The sequence below is a fragment of the Argopecten irradians genome, chromosome 4, assembly GCF_041381155.1.
Source record: "Argopecten irradians isolate NY chromosome 4, Ai_NY, whole genome shotgun sequence".
In the NCBI taxonomy this organism is placed as follows: domain Eukaryota; kingdom Metazoa; phylum Mollusca; class Bivalvia; order Pectinida; family Pectinidae; genus Argopecten; species Argopecten irradians.
In genome coordinates, this window is record NC_091137.1 from 13,922,462 (window position 1) to 13,941,352 (window position 18,891).

General features: G+C 33.3%; 1 long non-coding RNA gene across 1 annotated transcript; it reads left to right on the forward strand.

Annotated features, from left to right (window-relative positions):
• Positions 1-913: 913 nt before the first annotated feature.
• LOC138322400 (uncharacterized) lies at positions 914-2,435 on the forward strand. Its single transcript, XR_011208387.1, has 2 exons — positions 914-1,012; positions 2,057-2,435. It is a non-coding gene; the product is annotated as an uncharacterized lncRNA (long non-coding RNA).
• The last annotated feature ends 16,456 nt before the right edge of the window (positions 2,436-18,891 follow it).

Consider the following 18,891-nt stretch of genomic DNA (forward strand, 5'->3'; position numbering starts at 1 on the left):
TCTCTGATACAGAAATCGTTCATAATATCTGTATGATTCTCAAATATAAACATTGCTACGAAATTAACATTTTCATAATAGGTATTGAATTCTAATTGATAAATAGAGGTTCATGTAATATGATTTCAAAGAGATTATAGGGATCAACCAACTAAATAAAAAAAGACCTTCGAAATGGCCCCTGTGTATACAAGATTGAGCCCAGGATAGAATTTTAACCCGGCCGCTGATTGGCTGGCTAATTATGAATTTCAAAAGTAAAAATGTTTTCTGACAGGTAATTATTCCTAGATAACCATGATATCAATTTGGAAATTCATATTGAGATTTAGGTTCAAAATATCAATTTTGATAATGAATAGGTAAAAACATTAGAATTTCAGGATTTTTTAGTGCAAAATGCGCCTGATTTCAATAAAGCTACCCTGGTTGGAGTTTGAGCAGAAGGACCCAAACTTTATTTTTCTATCTACATGTAGTGTTATATGAGAACCTAGACTTTAATTATAGAACACAATACCTAACTAATATTTCTTTGTTTTAATAATACAGTACAAAACTTTAACAAAGTTTAACACTGTGGTCTATGTAAAATTATTTAGTTGGTTGCTCTCTATATATGAATTTATATATCTTTGAAAACATTTTTTTATTGAATGCTTACATGCTTTAAACGACATATTTTCTTGTGGCTTGGGGTAACCTCAAGTCGGTTTTTAATACATTTGATTTTTTTCCTATTTTAACGACTAAATTTAAAAAGTTATTATTACCATAGATCGCTTTATATCTTCTAGATAAAAAGACAGTCCTTCCCTATATGAAATATGGTAATTTGTTACCTATCTATCATTCCTTTTTATATTTTCCCTATCGATCAATTTCCCACGCCCTATATATATACTTTTTGCCTCACACCATCTGCGTTTCACTCCATTTGTTGGGCGAGGTTCCGGATCGTTAGAAGTCACTGTTTGATCAGATCGTGGCCAGTCGAAGTACCGCGTTATCTGTAAGTAATTACTTATAGAGATATTGCTAACACTTATATAGTTATACAAGTCTTGAATGTATTACGCATTGGTTGTCTTACTTATCTGATCCGTTTAGTTATGTAATAAGATGATGTCATAACTATCGTAAGTCACACATGTAATCATACTACTACATTGTAATTACAAGTAAATATATGTCCGTTATTACTAGTCATGTAGTTCATTGGTAAAAGTTAACGATTCAAACAAGTAGTGTGGATAACAAGCATAAGGTCTTATAGAACACGCTTACAGAGACCATAAGTAAAGCTTACTTTTTATGAACAAAGAAACCCCAAATACTTATATTACTTCTTTCTAAACAATTGTGAGGACACAAAGTATGTATATTTGAAACCACACAGGCTTTGTGTACATATTTTTAAGGTATATAGAAACCTAATGTGATATCTGTGAAATAGTTGCCGAAAACATGACAACACATATCAAAATGCGGGTTTACATGGAATTAGTAAGTCAGTTGTGTTCATTGGCAAATCACATCCACAATTAGATTTGATCACCGATTAAGCCTGTCATAGTTTTAAAGTGTGTAGGAACAGCTTATTATAGTCAAATTTCGTAGAAGCAATTTGTGTGAATTGCAAATCAACGTGACCAACTTATCTCATGCGAGTTTAGATACGATTTCTGACAATATGCATTTCAATTTACGGTAAAATAAAATCATCTAGATAGAAATAATGTTTTGTTCCAAAATAGGTGGAGACGAAATGCTGCAGATGTTAAGGGAATATCTTTGTTAGGGTAAACGTGTTTTCTTACCACACTACAACCTACCACACTACAACCTTGTGATTAAAGTTCTATTGGGAGGTATTACTCCCCAATTAATACAAATCAAATGAAACTTGCAGTCGCTGTAAATGTGTGTCTTAATGTGCTCATTGCTCATAAATTAGACATGTGTTTGAACAGTTACCTCTGAGTATTAATACATTGATAATACAATGATTTTTGTGTGTGTGGTGTAAACTGTTTTTCTTTCTTTTGTGCCAAAGGTCCGATTCAACGATGAAGAAAAGCCATATTGTTTACGTCGCTATTGTGGCCTCTATCTTATTGGTGTCGCTGATGTCACAAGAAGCAGAAGCTCAAACTTCATTCCTCGGTGCGGGGAACTGGTTTAGACCAGGCAGGCGATGTCAAAGACGGTGTCAAAGACAATTAAGGGTATGCCTACGACGTAGACTGTGGCCAGCTGTGTGTTATCGACAGTACTATATCTGTATGTGGCGCTGCCGTCGCCCTAGACTCCCCATCACAATAGGGTAATGGTGAGAAAATGAAATGACGTTGTGACCAGATTTTGTGTTAATGATAACTGTGTGTGTTATTTATTTCTACGGTTTGAAATAAATCCTCGTTAATAAAGAACAACATTGTTATTTTTTAGTAATTAAACATTCATGCATTCAATATATTCCGGGCACAATATCATAATCTGAATATATAATCCATTTTTATCAAATATCATGAATATAGGTCTGTAAACTATTTACTATTGATATGGTTTTTTAATGTCCTCGTCCATAGCAAAATAAGCATGATGTGAAAATGGTACAACCGACCAATCATACCAGAATGCATCGATAACAAAGCCTCATACGATGAAGTGTTTGCGTAAGATAGACTTATCCCGTCTGCATGTGACAAGCGTACAAAGCGATGTAACCTCTTATAATTATCAATCATCATAAATGAAAAAAAACTAACTTCGGAGAAGGATTTTGCTCCTTATAAGCTGTGAACTTGTATTGTAAATTTATTTTAAATTGATGTCACATGTTTGCTATATGACTATTGTTCAGTAGCGTAATGTTACTAACGTCTTTCATTTGGCATTCATAGCGTACTTCATGGAATTTGCCTCTGTCCAGTTGGTATTCATATTTACTATGAAGGCGAAATGAAAGACATTCAATGTTTATATTTACATTTAATAATAATGTAATAATGAAAGAGACTTTGTATCGGTAATGAATGAAGAATTCATTATCGTCAAAATAGCAAAAATTTGAATGTCGTCCGTGATTGCAGGGAGGACATTTGTGACGTCATAGTTCATATTCCTCGACTGATGAATGCCAACTGCGCTTGGTAAGTTACATACACGTAGTAGGGCTGCAGTGAAAATGTTAATATATTAGATGATTTCTGGAATTACAATTCATGTTACAAAAAGAAATACAGTAAAAGATTTACCTTTTTTAAGTGACAGATTGATACTTATTGTTTAATGTGAATATTAGTAGAAAAGTCCATCTACACAAGAACTCTATATTGGAACCTTTTCATTGATAGGCAAATTGTACATTGCAACGAAATTCTTAAAATCAAAAAGATAAAAAGATTTAACGTTGATATGTACGTGTTAACGAGAATTGTTATACATATATCAAATTGGATCCGGAAATATGAAAAGTATAAATTTCAAATTCAGGTCAAGTTATAATTTAACATTAGAATAGGATGACTATCAGGAAGTAAGCCTTTCTTGCTTAAGAGTTATATTTGTAAAGAATACCAGATAATATTGTGTTTTATCAACCCGCCAGACGCACTTTGAAATATGCCTGAATATGTGATGCGCCTTTTGATAGGCCCCTATCGTTCATTATACATATTATACTAGCGTGCAGAGGATGTGAAAAAATTAAAACAACGGGCACAATAATCATTCAGTCATAACTCAGTTATACTTATTACCATGCTTATAGTATAAACGTCTCCAGTTCAAAGATTGATAAATCATTTGTGACGTATCGCTTTTCTCTCCTATTGCAGCCCATCATGCACATATATCTTATGTTAATTAAAAATGGTCACTTTTAATGTGTTTTCAAGTTATAAATGTTTGATTTATAATATAAGGGCGCAGCGCTTCGTGTCCGAAGGGCACGAAGTGCGAAGCACTTCTAAGGTAACAGATACACGAAAATATAAGAAAAAATACAATCTTTAAAATTCAATCCTACACACTGACAGCTTCAGTTTGCGGCCGCCTTTTTTTCATTCATATGGGGAGTTTGTGCGTCCCTCCGATACTGCTCTCCCCAGTAAATATATATTTAACTAATGCAAATGCATAACAGGAGTAATTAAACGTTGTTATTATTATTTTTTTGATAATAATAATAATACTTTGAAAATCAAAAGCTATAGAATGCAATCAAAATATCAATCAAGGCGAAGAGGAGCACAAGGAATCATGACGTCACATAACGTCAATAAATGGCGCGAAATCATAGGATTCGCATACGCGGCACTCCAGGCCTTGAATGGAAACAGAGAAATCCGAATCTTTGAGTTAATTTCTTTGAGTTTATGCCAGAAAATTATACTTCTATAGTTTAAAGTGCGTCCTTTTTTTCTAAACTGTGTCTTCTACATGAAATAGAAAATAAAATAATCAAGTAGAGCTTCGCTCTTCCTATGCCGTGCATGATTTATATTAAAACATCTGGCTGCGCCCTTTAAGGCCTTGCCTTCAGTCATATTATATTATGTATTTAAGGATTAAGGTATCTTTCTGGTGGCTCGCTCGAAGGATTAAGTTGAGTAGGGTATCGATATTTGGAATAGACTGCTAAGCTGTCCATGAAATAAATATTGATACCCTACTCAACTTTATCCTTCATTAGTACATCACGTGACAGAATACTGGATTCTGATTGGCTACACACATGGGTAGTTTTGCAATTCCGTCTTTGCATATTACAGAGTTAGTTCCCTTGTGGTAGGTAGCGATTGTTACGTCATGATTTTTAGAGCGCAATACACGTCATTTCCTCCGAAACGTATCACTAGTTGATCTACTTTTAATCTTCATGAAGTTGAATCCCGGTTTATATAAACAGGTTTCTGCGATAATTCATATGTTATATACCTTTAATGTAACATTGTGACGTTGAAATGAAGATAGCGTTGTGAAGTGTCGCTTGACGTGCTTTTGATATGATGACATTAGAACGGGTCTCATGTGAGGGTGATGTACTAAACCCATTATGGCCTGGTTTAGAGGGCACTATTGCCTCATAGTATTGTCTCGTAATGGGATAGTGTCCTCGCCTTCGACTCGGGCACTATTCCATCCGTCGACAACACTATGAGGCAATAGTGCCCTCTCAACCAGGCCATAATAGATAAATAGAGCCACCAGAAAGATACTTTAATCCTTATATTTACAGTCTTAATTATCATATCCATGGCTCAATATTACCCTATTTAGTGCTTATAACATTTATAAGGTTAAAATAAAATTATAACGTTTGGCTAAGACGGGCAATTGGAACAGCCACTCGAAGTGTGGGAATTCCCGCAAATTTATCATTGAAATTACAACTAAAATGAGTTCCGTCTGATGAAGCTTATATCTGGGATTTCCCGATATCAAATTATAAAATCGATATATTCATCTGATGTCAAAAACTCCACAGTGCAAATAATTTTACTTTTAGGCGTTCTTCAACTTTAGGCCTACAATCCGACTTCAGTTCTTCATTGCTCAATATGTACGTTTAAAATTATTTGACAACATGGATGTGATAATGGTTCCGCACTGAAACATGACATTATTTCCGAATTTAGGAGGTTTTCAAATGAAACGGACGTTGATAGAGGAACATGTACAAACACAGGTAGGCCTGGTGACAGTTGTGTACTGTACAGTACTCAGTAAACGTTATGTACATATCTAACACGTTACCGACTCTAGGAATGATAGCATAAAGTTTCATCGCTGTTTGAATCACTACTGTTGTTTTCCCGTCATATCTTTTCCATTTACATGCAAGGAAAATGTTACAAATACATATAGGATATGTACATCTTGTAATGAACAACACTAGTTCAGCGTTGCTGACACATGTAAACATTGCGACGTCATCGGTATGTGAACAACTGTACTTTGTACAACATTGGATATTTAGCATACGTTCCAGAGACGGTAGTAACATTAACAATGTAACTTTTTGCATGTACACGCCTATATGTACATATGTGTTAAAACCTATTTTGATAGGTCTACATGTTCCTCAACCGTACGATCGTTAGGCCTAATGAAAATACAGTGTCTGATGCGGACAATCGTATATCCATCCGCGTGGTTCCGAATTGCGCGTGACATACTCAATCTATCGAGAAATAAAGTTGAGTAGCCTTTGGTATAAATCAACGGGGTCTATACTATCAATTCACCAGTGACTGTAAATATATATATATATATATAAAGAATCCCAACAATGTGGATATACGACGTCAATATTGCATTATCCATGCAGTCATTATTAATCAGCTAGTATTGCACTAAAAAGTAAAAAAGGTCAAAAGCTTTAAAGACCAACATACAACTATATTGAAAAGCAATTCAGAATCGATTATTTTTATGTCATACAGAAATCTTCCTTTTGTTATCCTGGAATATTTACGCAATGTAATTTGTATGATTCTCATTTGCATGTAAACCATTTTTGCGACATGATAGGTATGAATGCTGTCTTTCAATATGTTTTTAAAAGGTGCTTAATTGATTTTGTTCATAGACCTTTAAAGACCAACATACAACTATATTGAAAAGCAATTCAGAATCGATTATTTTTATGTCATACAGAAATCTTCCTTTTGTTATCCTGGAATATTTACGCAATGTAATTTGTATGATTCTCATTTGCATGTAAACCATTTTTGCGACATGATAGGTATGAATGCTGTCTTTCAATATGTTTTTAAAAGGTGCTTAATTGATTTTGTTCATAGACCTACATGGGTTTTGAAAAAATAATGCATTCATGATGCAACACTAGCATATATATATAGGATCTTACATGAGTGTTCATTTCATATGAGATTTTATGAAACGAGTCTAAGAAGTTTTGATTTTTGCGAGAGTTGGCGAGCAAAAATTAAAACTTCGAGACGAGTTTCATAAAATTTCATATAAAATGAACAAGAATTTGAGATACTTTGAATCACATACCTACAAATACCTACATAACAAAGAATTTCACGTCAAAATGGATTCTAAAAAACCAGCAAATGCCGCCATTTTGTCCCGCCGTCCTCGTACTCCTGACGTCACGTCATTTTTACTGACGTTATTTTATCATTTCTGTCTGACGTTACAATGAATTTCCAGCCAATGAAAATCGCTCCGGCTCATATTACACTAGTGACATGTGCAAAAACATTACACGGGCGAAATCGCTGGATATCAGGCGTAATATGTGATAAAACATGGTTCTTAACAGCACATTCATGCTTGTTAACTATATATATTTATTATTTTAAAGACTGGCGCCTTCAATTATTTACGGCTTAGATCACCCACTTTATTAATGAGTTTCATAGTTTCCCTATTTTCATGTTAACTTGTTTCTGAAATTAAAAACAAGAATTTCCTGAATATAAAATTGGCTATTGACGATTTATATCTTAACACAGTTGAATTTAAAGTTGGCTGAATATCTAAGTGGGACTTCTAAATAATCCATTTTCACGATCGAAATTTTGTAGACTAGTTGACTCTCAAACTGAACTATTACAGCAAAACGCCAACTAATAGCTATGGGGTATCAAATTAAAATTCCGTAGACACCATTACACTTTTCGAAAGGTGTTGTGTCTTTTAGAATGAGCACATCCATTGTTTATTTCCTGTGTATAACGTAAGGAAATATAAGATGGTTACTACAGTGTCACATATTTCTTTCACTAGTTCTTAATGATAATCATTTCCTTTGTGCGTGCTTTCTCGCCAGAGTGTCGTCTTCGACCTTGATGACCTGATGTGACATTACATTACCGGGTTACCATCGTGGTTCTAACTTGTCAACCGTCCATGGTCAGAGTTAACATCAGAAACATCGGGTTCAGGGATGTAGGAACTCTTCCTGTTTCCAACCTAGTTTCACCTAGATTCACATATCGTAAAAGATGTTCCAGACTTCCCCGGCAAGATGGAAAAGACACCAGAGCCACATTCTGCGAATGGCTGATTTGTTTCTCCTTAATTCGTATGAAGCACAATTCCTCATTCTTGTGAACACTGAGTGGACATAGATGGCACAGGTGAATTCTTTGAGGTCATAAATGAGGTCTGCAGTGACATTTCACTCTTTCCCAAGTCTGGAAAGTACTGTAGAGAACTTTTTACTGGAGAGTCTCCAATGATCTCTTTACGCATACACCAGATGTGACACATCCAGCACCTTCAAGGGAGTGGAAAAAGTCAGACTGAATGATTTCACAATTGTTGAGCTTAAAATCTTATTTTTTGATTTCTTGCGTACAAATCACTACATATATTGGATTATTTGGTCCATGTATTTCTATGTATTTCATATGTCGTTCTATTGTGGTCATTTTGATAACTCATTTGTCTACTTCAGTTGAAAAATGTCAATGTTGTGACTATTCTTCATTTTTCAGTGAAATTCGAGATGGTGGTCATCTTGATGACGTCATAACTGGAACTTATGCGATGTTAACATTGGTTTTTGATGCTTTTGTTGTTTAAACTGATTGATATGTGGTCAAAAAACTTATTAGAAATAATAGTTTGCTTTTGGGAAACATTTTTGCTGCGTCAAGCCAAATATGAAAAAATTGCTGAAAAATCACCATTTTTGAGCTTAAAATCAGATACCTCATTTGTCTTCTTCGGTTGAAAAATGTTAATGTTATGACTAATTTACAATTTTTAGTGAAATTCGAGATGGCGGCCATCTTGATGGCGTCATAACCGGAAGTTCATCCCAACTTATGTGCAATGTTAACATTTTGATTTGTGATCAGTGGGTCATAAAGGTTCAGAAAAATATTGGTTCGGAGGTTTAGGGGGGGGTGCATGTGGGACCCTACTAGCCCATGGCCTACTTCCAATCAATCTCCTACACCCTATATATGCACTATTTGTCGCTTTTCAACTTCACTTTACTCTATTTGCTGGAAAAGGGTACGGTCGTAAGAAGTCACTGTTGACCAGAAAGCCTAGAAACCGTGTAAACTGTAAGTAATTACGTACATAGGCATTTCATTTCAATTTACTTCTATAATTATGTACAGCTTTCCGTTTGTCAAACAAAGGACTCGTTTGACAGTTTATAAGGGCGCAGCCCATCGTGCCCGAAAGGGCACAAAGTGTGAAGCACTTCTAAGGTAACACATGCATGAAAATATAAGAAAAGACTCAATATTCAAAATTCAATCCTACACACTGACAGCTTCAGTTTTGCGACCGCCATTATTTAACCCATTGTAAAAAATCACATCAGCGTGAATACGATGCTTTTAGGTGAGCTCATTTTATAATCAAGTGTTTCAAACGCTTTTATGATCCGACAAACGTAATCTTCATCCAGCAGAACCTCCGTGCTATTGCTCTATATTTGCAAGAGTTCAAGTGATAGACCACCTTCCATTAAAAAATAAGCTGACCAAAAACGGAATATCTGTTACGGAAATAAAATTTTCTTCCTTTTGTTATGTGGATTTCCTTTTCAAATTGGGATAGAGTGTGAATATATGAATAAAAAAATAATCAGAGAATTCGGGTCCGTTATTTCCATAAAATGAACCTTTTAACAGTGCATACTTAATGGTCACTGAAACAGCTGGCTGTGCCCGTTAAGGCATAGCCTTCAGTCATATTATTTACATGAAAAACGTGTTCTGTTGGGCGCCCATTTACAGATTTATTTTACGAATTTGGCTATTTATGCTCTATGCTCGTTAATGGTAACTTGTAACAGGAACATTTGTTTTACTTATGTGTGGGAGTTTGTTTGTACCATAAATATCAGGAGAAGACTGAGAAAGGCTATGCCTGATGTCTAATCCTATTGACAATGATTATCTTTTGGCAATAAAATGTTTGGGAATTGAAAAAAATATCTATCATAAGAGTTTTAAAGAAGACAAAATACAAATCTGATGTGATCCATGGCTGAAATAAGAGGCGTTTTTTGCTATAGAAAATAACGTGAACATACTATTGATAATTAGTTAATTACCAATGCAGAAGATGATATCACTTGACTAGTGGGATGATACATTCAACACAATGTATAAAACAAACACATCAACCACTTTGTGATACGCAAAATGCTACCCCAAGATTGATAATAAAACTATCTCATCGGTATAATGGTTAATGATAGATATTAGGACAATGCTAACGATGAATGTTTGGACTAACGGAATAATGAATGCATTATTAACATAAATCACAGACGTCAAGTGCCAATTAAAAGGTGGTAGTAAATACATGTGGAGCAGGGTGAACAATGTGTCGCTTTGTAAGTACTTGTCTTTATTGTTTTGTATTTTTGTGCCAAAGGTTCGAAGTCTTATCGGTTTTGTCACCATTGTGATCTCCATTTTATTGTTGTCGCTGATGCCCCAAGAAGCAGATGCCCATTTTCCACCGGGTTTGTTGGATCTAGTTGGTGGTGTCAAAGGAACTGCCTTAGACGATTTTATGAGTGCATACGACGTAGACCTTGGAATGTGTGCCTTCCACCGTACTACCGATGTCTCTTGCACTGTCGTCGTGCGATTGACTGATGGTAACAAACTCAAGCTGAAGCGTCATACAAAATAATCTCCGATTACGTTCACTGACATGTTTTTGAACATAAGATACTATTTGTGAGATTCGAACGTCTAACATTCAAGACAACATAAATATGTTGAATTGATATTAACAACTGTACTTTATTTAAACAATTCAAATAAAGCATTTTCACTCAGCAACATTGTTAAAGGTATTATTTGCTATGCTATTTAATTTGAAAATATGTGAGATGTTGAAAGCATTAACCAAAGATATAATCAGAATGGAAAATAACGAAATTTGGCCCTATTTTGCTGTTAATTACAGTTATCTATTTTATTTTCCTATTATATATGTTATTAATGAGTTAATAAACTTATCACCGTGTATATACAGTTAATTTTCTCCTTGATAACAAATTAAATGTAAGATTTGATCAAACGTTGTGTTCTTGTCACCATAACAGGCAGCGTATGTGTTTGCAATAGTATAGGTTAACGACCACGGGTAGCGCTACAAGATGTATGCCATGCACAGTATAGATGTACACCGCAAGATATTTACATCGCGTATTCTATTTTCATTGTATTGAATTGAAATCGAGTCAATCCGTCGTATTTTTGATATATAAATAGATATAATTTAGGAAATCATTAATAAAGTGTTTAATAGTTCCGTCAACGTTTTCTTTATTTACACACAACTAGCATAACTTAAGAAGCAACAAAAACTATCTTTGAAATTTATATTATCTTATTTTTAGAGACACTTCACTAAAACACTTTAATTCGGGAACAAAATTAATGCTGTAAAATAAAATAGCTGTTAAAAAATGTAAAATCTCTTAAAAGAAACTCGCGTTGTTTTAAAAGAAACGAGATTATAATTGTGGAAATGGATTCTGATGGAGTGAAACGAAGGGAGGTAACACGGATAAATAGGAAGATCTGATGTAGCAAACCTAGAAAATTCATATTCAAATATGTTTAAAATAAAATGTTGTTGAACGGAGTCATATCTTAAATATATCATGAACACATACATTTAAAAACAAAATGTATGTATACTTTTATGTTTTGAACAAATACCCGAGTAGTTATGTTTTTGAACAATTCAAAAAATTATATTACTTTCATGAACATTTTGGATCAAATATTAATGTTTCATGAACAAATATTTAATATGAGAGAATATTGTTTTTATCTATAAATATTTCAACTTTTCACTAGTCATACGCGACACGACGATATGAATAGCATAAATAGTATTGTGTAATACTATTTTGTTAACTCATAAAAGGACCAAAAATATTGTAGGTGTCGCCAAACTGTCGTGACCCCACCGCACCTAGTAATATTACACTAGACAGGTATATTGTGTATATATATTTCAGAAAATCAGTATCATATGACTTTAATTAATATTTCTTTGTTTCTGGCTTTCTGATTGGCCTATTCATTTTTTTCCCATTCCATGATGAAATCCTACGTTACCGTGACGTCACAATAGAAACATTAACGTTACGTATTGATTTGGAAATAATAATTTCTTGGAAAAATCAATAAAATCGTACGTGTAAACGTATTTCATTTTATAAGTAACATGGGAAATTAATTATAAGCATCATTTATCTAATAAGCATTACAAGATATCCGAGGTCAAAAAATCTAATTTGAATTTGACATTTTTCGTTTTGCCAGCTTATCTTCAGAAAGCTAATCTGTTTGTAACTGACTCGATACATACCATCAATCATTGGTATTTTGTACATATTACGTATTAGGATATGTAGTTTATAATTAGCTTATATTTCCATTCTACTTTCAGTTTTCCGTTTAATCTGTGTTAAACCAGATGAAAAATAACTGGCTATGAACTCCCATCTGGTCAAGCGTATGAATATTTAACGTTTCCGTCGCGTCCCTGACAATGTATACGATGTATACTTACGCCTATACATAACGGTGAAATAATTTAAAAATTGGTTTGATTTTGCACAGCCTTGTCATCTCGGCTTTCCTAAGTCTTGCACCAAAATAACCCTTGTATTATAAGACACTAACCATGTATTCTCTATATCCATGGCGCCCAGGGGCGCAATATTATTTATCTTTCTTCCGGATTTGATTCATATATATCAACTGTATGTCAAATCTAGTGACATTTTATTGCTAAAATATTCACATTATCGACCAAATTGCAGTTTTGATAAAGACAGGTATATAGATGGAATATATGTTTCATTGACAGAGTCCCTATTGAAATAAAATTTGTACAGATGCTTTTTCATTTTAGTTTTTCCCTGGTGTTATAGTATTTAAACACTAGTACATATATATGGCGATTCGAATTTGGTCCCTTTGTGTGTTTATGCCTATAGTAACCCAAAAGTCATCCAAGTATATATATATCAACAGATCGTAATGGAGCATTGGACATAACTGTAACACGAACTTAATTTATAAATTATATACGTGTCTAAAGAGTTAAATGTATATTTTGATTGATCATACCTTGATAAGGAAGCCGATAAATGCGGTTGTCATGTTGCAGTAATTGAGATGAATGAGTTAAGAACCTATTTAGAATACAAACAACCTGTCTATTACCTACAGAACAGTTTGTCAATTATGTCATTATAATACCTCATATGATAAAACTCTTGAAAACCAATGTCTAGTTTTAAATCCTCATTACAGCGTAGTTATGTAACATTTGTAAAACTTTTAGATTGGTTTGTCGACCATAACGGTTACATTGAAGATAGCAATTGATAGAAAATAAAACATAGTTGTTGTTTTTTTAATATATATGGTGAATGAAAGAGCGTTAGAAGTGGAATCCTTGAAAAGTCGGAGCAAGCAGAAAAAGACATCGACCTATTTTCTTATTTTTCACAACTCCCAGGCTCTAACAATCTCGACATTTGTAGCGTTATTCAATAGTAATATAATCTATAAACCCCGCATGACAACGTTAATGTTTGATAAGATTGTATTCGTTTAAACATACTATTATTAATATTTTTGTTTTATGCGGCAATCTCATTGGACACTTACCCAATATGTCCCTGTAAATCAATGATCGACTGTTTGAAAAAAGTTGATTCACCGATCTGTCTATATAGATTGGGAATCCAGAACCAGTGCACCGAAGCGTCGACGTTCTGGTTGACTGCAAATACCTAAGAAAACAAATGCCAATTTTAATATAACTGACAAGGAATATTTAAGTAAAAATCATATCAAAACAAAGCAACAGGAAATCAACTTCTGTTCAGGGATTTTAAATCCGTCAATCGAACAACTTATGTGACGAACTAATAAACAGTTATTTTTAATAATAAATAATGATTTGTCATCAAAGTCAAATATTCAGGAAGGCTGCCTCGGATACGTTTGGCATGTAGACTGATCAATCTTCATTTTAAGAAATTTTTTACTTGATATTTTAAAGGCTATCAATCTTCTGATATACATATATATATAAGTGATATTTATCTGTACCTCGCGTTATGTGCTAAACACGACTAACGATCAGAAGTAATTTGTCTCACACGAGTTCAGAGGTAGAGAGGCATCACCTGTAAGTAACCATTTATGTCTCTAATTTGTTTCACTAACCATTCCTCAGACAACGATTTTAATATGGGCGTTAAGATCCAAGAGTTAATTCATTCACGCATTTTCGGGACAGGTAGTTAGTATCTCGGACAGAAAGATCTAATGCGATGTATGGTAAATATTCTTAATATGGTGTTTAAAGATGCTCCACCGCCGACGAATGGTACTATTTTTTCTCTGTCAAAAACAGGAGCAGACGAATTAGTATTTTTATTCAGGTTCTTACTTTACACCATTACTATCATTGAAAAGTTTTGGACTCTTTTACTAATTCAAGATAATAATATTTTTGAAGATGCACGAAAGCAAAATGTTTTTTTTTTAATTAGACACAATTATACATCAGGTATAGTTTAAATGATGGGAATTGTTTATGCTCTGTCGGCGATTGAGCATCTTTCATGAATGTTAAAAGATCGAAAGAAAGCATTTGCTAGTGGTTCTTTGCTGATCAGATCCTATCGGACAGACTTATTCTTGCCGATCTTACTGGTATCGACACAGGACAACGCTTACTTACCATATATCATTTGCTTCAATATTGATCGGCCAATTTTTGTCAACTTTGATCCAGGTATTTTATCACTTTTGCTTCTTAACAGGAATGCTTAGTTAGGTAAGGCTTTTTTTGTCTGATATCATTCGACCACAAGTAATTGTGGACAATAATATCATTCACCTATGTTTCGACTTATATCTTATAATTTGACTGGTTTTTCTGATTGAAATGATTTCAAGAAAAATGTGTTGAATTTGATTCATACAATTTGTTTTATTTTTAGCCGACGGTACATTACAAAGATGAAGAAAAGCAGCGTTGTTTTCGTTGCCATTTTGTCCGCTATTTTGTTGATATCGTTGATGCCTCAGGAGACGGATGCTATTGTTGGTCTGATATTATGTCTGAGAAGATGTGACAGGCGATTCCTGAGTTGCATCCAGAGTAACAGTTGGGGTTTTTGTAGGAGCAGATTCATAAGATGCCGCAGGCTTTGCCTTTTTGCTGGTTAATGTTGACAAGCCACATAAAAAGCGGAATTCATTCAGTCATTGGACCATATATACCTTTATATATCTATACTATTTTTATGAAAGGAAGACAAAACAATTCGATGTAAACATGTTAACAGGAAGAAATGCCCGATTTGGATGGCTTTAAACTTTTTTGTATAAATCAAAATTTGCTACAAGCACAAATTGACATCTAGTTCTAAAACTATGTTTGTTGTTATTATTCAAAATAAAACTTTTCTTTATGTACACAGCATCATCGTTCCGTAATTCATAACACTACATTAAAACATTATGGAATAAAATGTGTTGTAAGTAACGTTTTATTTAGCGTTTTATATGAATCCTCACGGGGGGATGGGGGGGGGGGGCGGGGTGGACTACGTCACTACGTCACACACATGGTTGCCGATGCAATTTAAATGGTGGGTCATTGATCGCTTCAAGGAAGAAAATGGTATGCCGTGTAACCAATGAGTGTATCGTAACCCGAACGGCTGTATCTCAGAACGCCAATATTTTGGATTTACCTGTAGGGTAGTTTGTTGTGACAGTATTTATAGTCTTATTCCTGAAAGGAGTCTCCATGCCAACAGGTAAATTTACCTGTAAAAGTTACCTGTTGATACTTATCTACATGTATATTGATTAACATATATTAGTTTTTATTTCAATAAGTGTTCGGAATTAATATCAGAAACATATATATACATACATGTTTCTGTTGCTGCCAGTAATATCTGTGAAAAAATATTATATACATGTAGAATTTATGAATGAAATCAAATTTATTATAATTTTACTTCATGAATTTTCAAGATTTCCATGATATATCTAAAAACAGATGGTATCATTCGCATTAGATTTTCAATAGATTGATACTAAAATCAAACAAAATCTTTTTAAACTCTATTTACATGGTAGTAACTTTTCCATTCAGTAATATCCAAGAAAAATCTAATGTAATTGACTGACTTTTTTTAAGTTAACATATTATACAATATATCTTAAAAATTGTTTTACAGTATCAGGGTGCATCCTTTATCAAAATTAAAAAGTTTGCTTACTTTATTATCCTAAGATGGTATTTCTAGATCAGTGTGATATTACGATGTGAATGTATTTTAAAAGATATACATTTAGACAGAAAAGACCTGATAGAATCAGTGAGACAGCTAGCTATTATTGCAAAAGAGCACCCAATAGTTAAATTGCTCTCCGTTTAAAATGATATCTTTTTGTGCATGTTACATGGAAATAACACATTTTCTTTCCTTTGGTCGATCTTCGAGGTGAAACATTGTTACTAGATACTAATTGGTGTATTACCAAAATCTTTATACAGACATATTAAGACAAGAATTACGCGTTATTATAAATATCGTCCGTAACACATTGTAGATTTATTACATAACTATCATGTAATATTTTAAAACATCTGAAAGAAAAACAAAATCAAGGAAAAGTGAAACGCACCATAATTATGTCCTACAGCATCTGAATTCCACACAGCTACGCGGATTCACACAGTTTGCAAAGAAAATATTTTTCATACCCCGAAGAAGTTAACAATAGTGACATCAATGCTTAAATGCAATCAAATGCTTTGCCTCAGATACGTTGTTATGTTTCACTGCTAGAATAATTCTAGCCGATTGTCCTTGCTTTTGATAGTATCATCGGAGTAGACTTTCACTGCCATTTGCCTTGTAACAAATAGAAGCCCGATCGCCAAAACATTTACCATGAAGGGAACAATTCAGGATGTATACGTCATCTGCAAAAATTAAGATCATTAAATCACAGTGACAATTTATACTCCACTATTTCTATAAGAGGATTTTAATTTTTATAATTGATTATTGGTGCAATCTTAGAACTCTTTGAATGTTTTACTGTTTTAGAAATGATCTTTACATAAGTTGTGCAACTTTTGCCCAATCCCACTGCACATTTAGCAATAGAATATGTTTAAATCAGAAATCAGAAACATGTAGATAGGGGCAAAATATAGTTTGATAAATACTTATGATAATTTAAAATAACAATTAAAATTCAACATACTATATTTAAGAAAAGAAAGTCTTCCATCATCATTTCAGATATCAAAATCAACATGATGAATCGTCTTCCTGTTCTAAATACATATGTTAGATAATATATTTTGTGTAGTGCAACGTTGATACATATTAAACATCATTTCTGAACCAAAATAAGTATATGTAAAATGTGTATTTGAATTATGACGGTATAAGATATAGAATTTGTGACAATTAGGATGAATAGTTTTACCACATTTCCTTTACAAAATGGATAGGTGTTGCCACTCAATTCCAATATACATATTTGTTCTAAGAAGATGTATCTCTTTGCGTCAAGTTTTTAAGGTATAAAGGTGCAAATTTTTAATAACTTATTATTGAGTCTCCAATATGGATATTTCTGAGCTGTACTTTATTTTAACATTTTATTGTTAATTCGAATACTTACCAGGGCTGCCCTATAGAAGAGCTATATCAATTCAAGACTCATTGGAAAATGAACACCCAGAAACGCAATATTCTTAATAAGTCATCTAATATCTCAATTTCCATCACCACATTTGATGAAAGATATGTCAAAATATATTATACCCCTATATGTGTTGCATTGCATGCATGTTCATTCCAGTTAACACTGTGTTCCTTGTTTCAATGCCATGCACCTGACCAGGTATAAACCCAGCAGGAATGTGTGTGACATCGCTTTACCACGGCAGTATCAGTGGAAGGTCAGTTTGATTGGCAGTCAATTTTACGGTAGAATGCTTTAGAATGACCGAAATGACTACATATCTATTGATAAATATACCAAGTGGCAATAATTTACACTCTACATTTAGTACTGCTGGTCGATCGACTTCTTACATTGACAAGACCTTTTGATTACATCCGAAATATTACACTCGGGTTGGTAGTAAAATTCCATCACGTTTTTGCAAACATTTTCAAAGATGTACATTGTGTATTAGAGTCGTGACTACTTTTACTTAAAATGTAAGCTCAAGATAAGAGAGGCAACTCATGATATTTTCATTCAGACGAATGAATTATGACATATGATTTATTAAGCTCATTAAATATGCTACACCGCTGACGCATTTGATTTTTTTCGCTATCAAAAACAGGAGTGGACAAATTGGTATTTTTTACAAATACAAAAGTTTAATTACCACTATTACCATTGAAAAGATTGAGCTTCCAATCTTACTTTAAGATAAAAACAATTATTTGAGCCCCTAAAAAGTTCATGTCAGTATGTCCTATATGGAATAAGGTACTCTCTGCCCATTCCCTAAGAGCGAATTAGATAATTATATATATATGTTTGGATTAATTAGACATATATATATATATATACACACGATTAAACATCAGTTATTGCTCAAATAATGAGTACCATTAATACTTAGTCGGCGATGGAGCATCTTCAAGTAATTGAATGACCGTGATTTTATGTTAAATATATATTTTTATATTAAAATGTTGACATACAGATTAAATCATAACAGAAAAACATGCATTGAAATGATAAAATAAAGGTAGGTAATGTTTATTATAATTAATGGCAAATATAGCTTTATGGTGCCAAATATTCTATCTTAAAAATA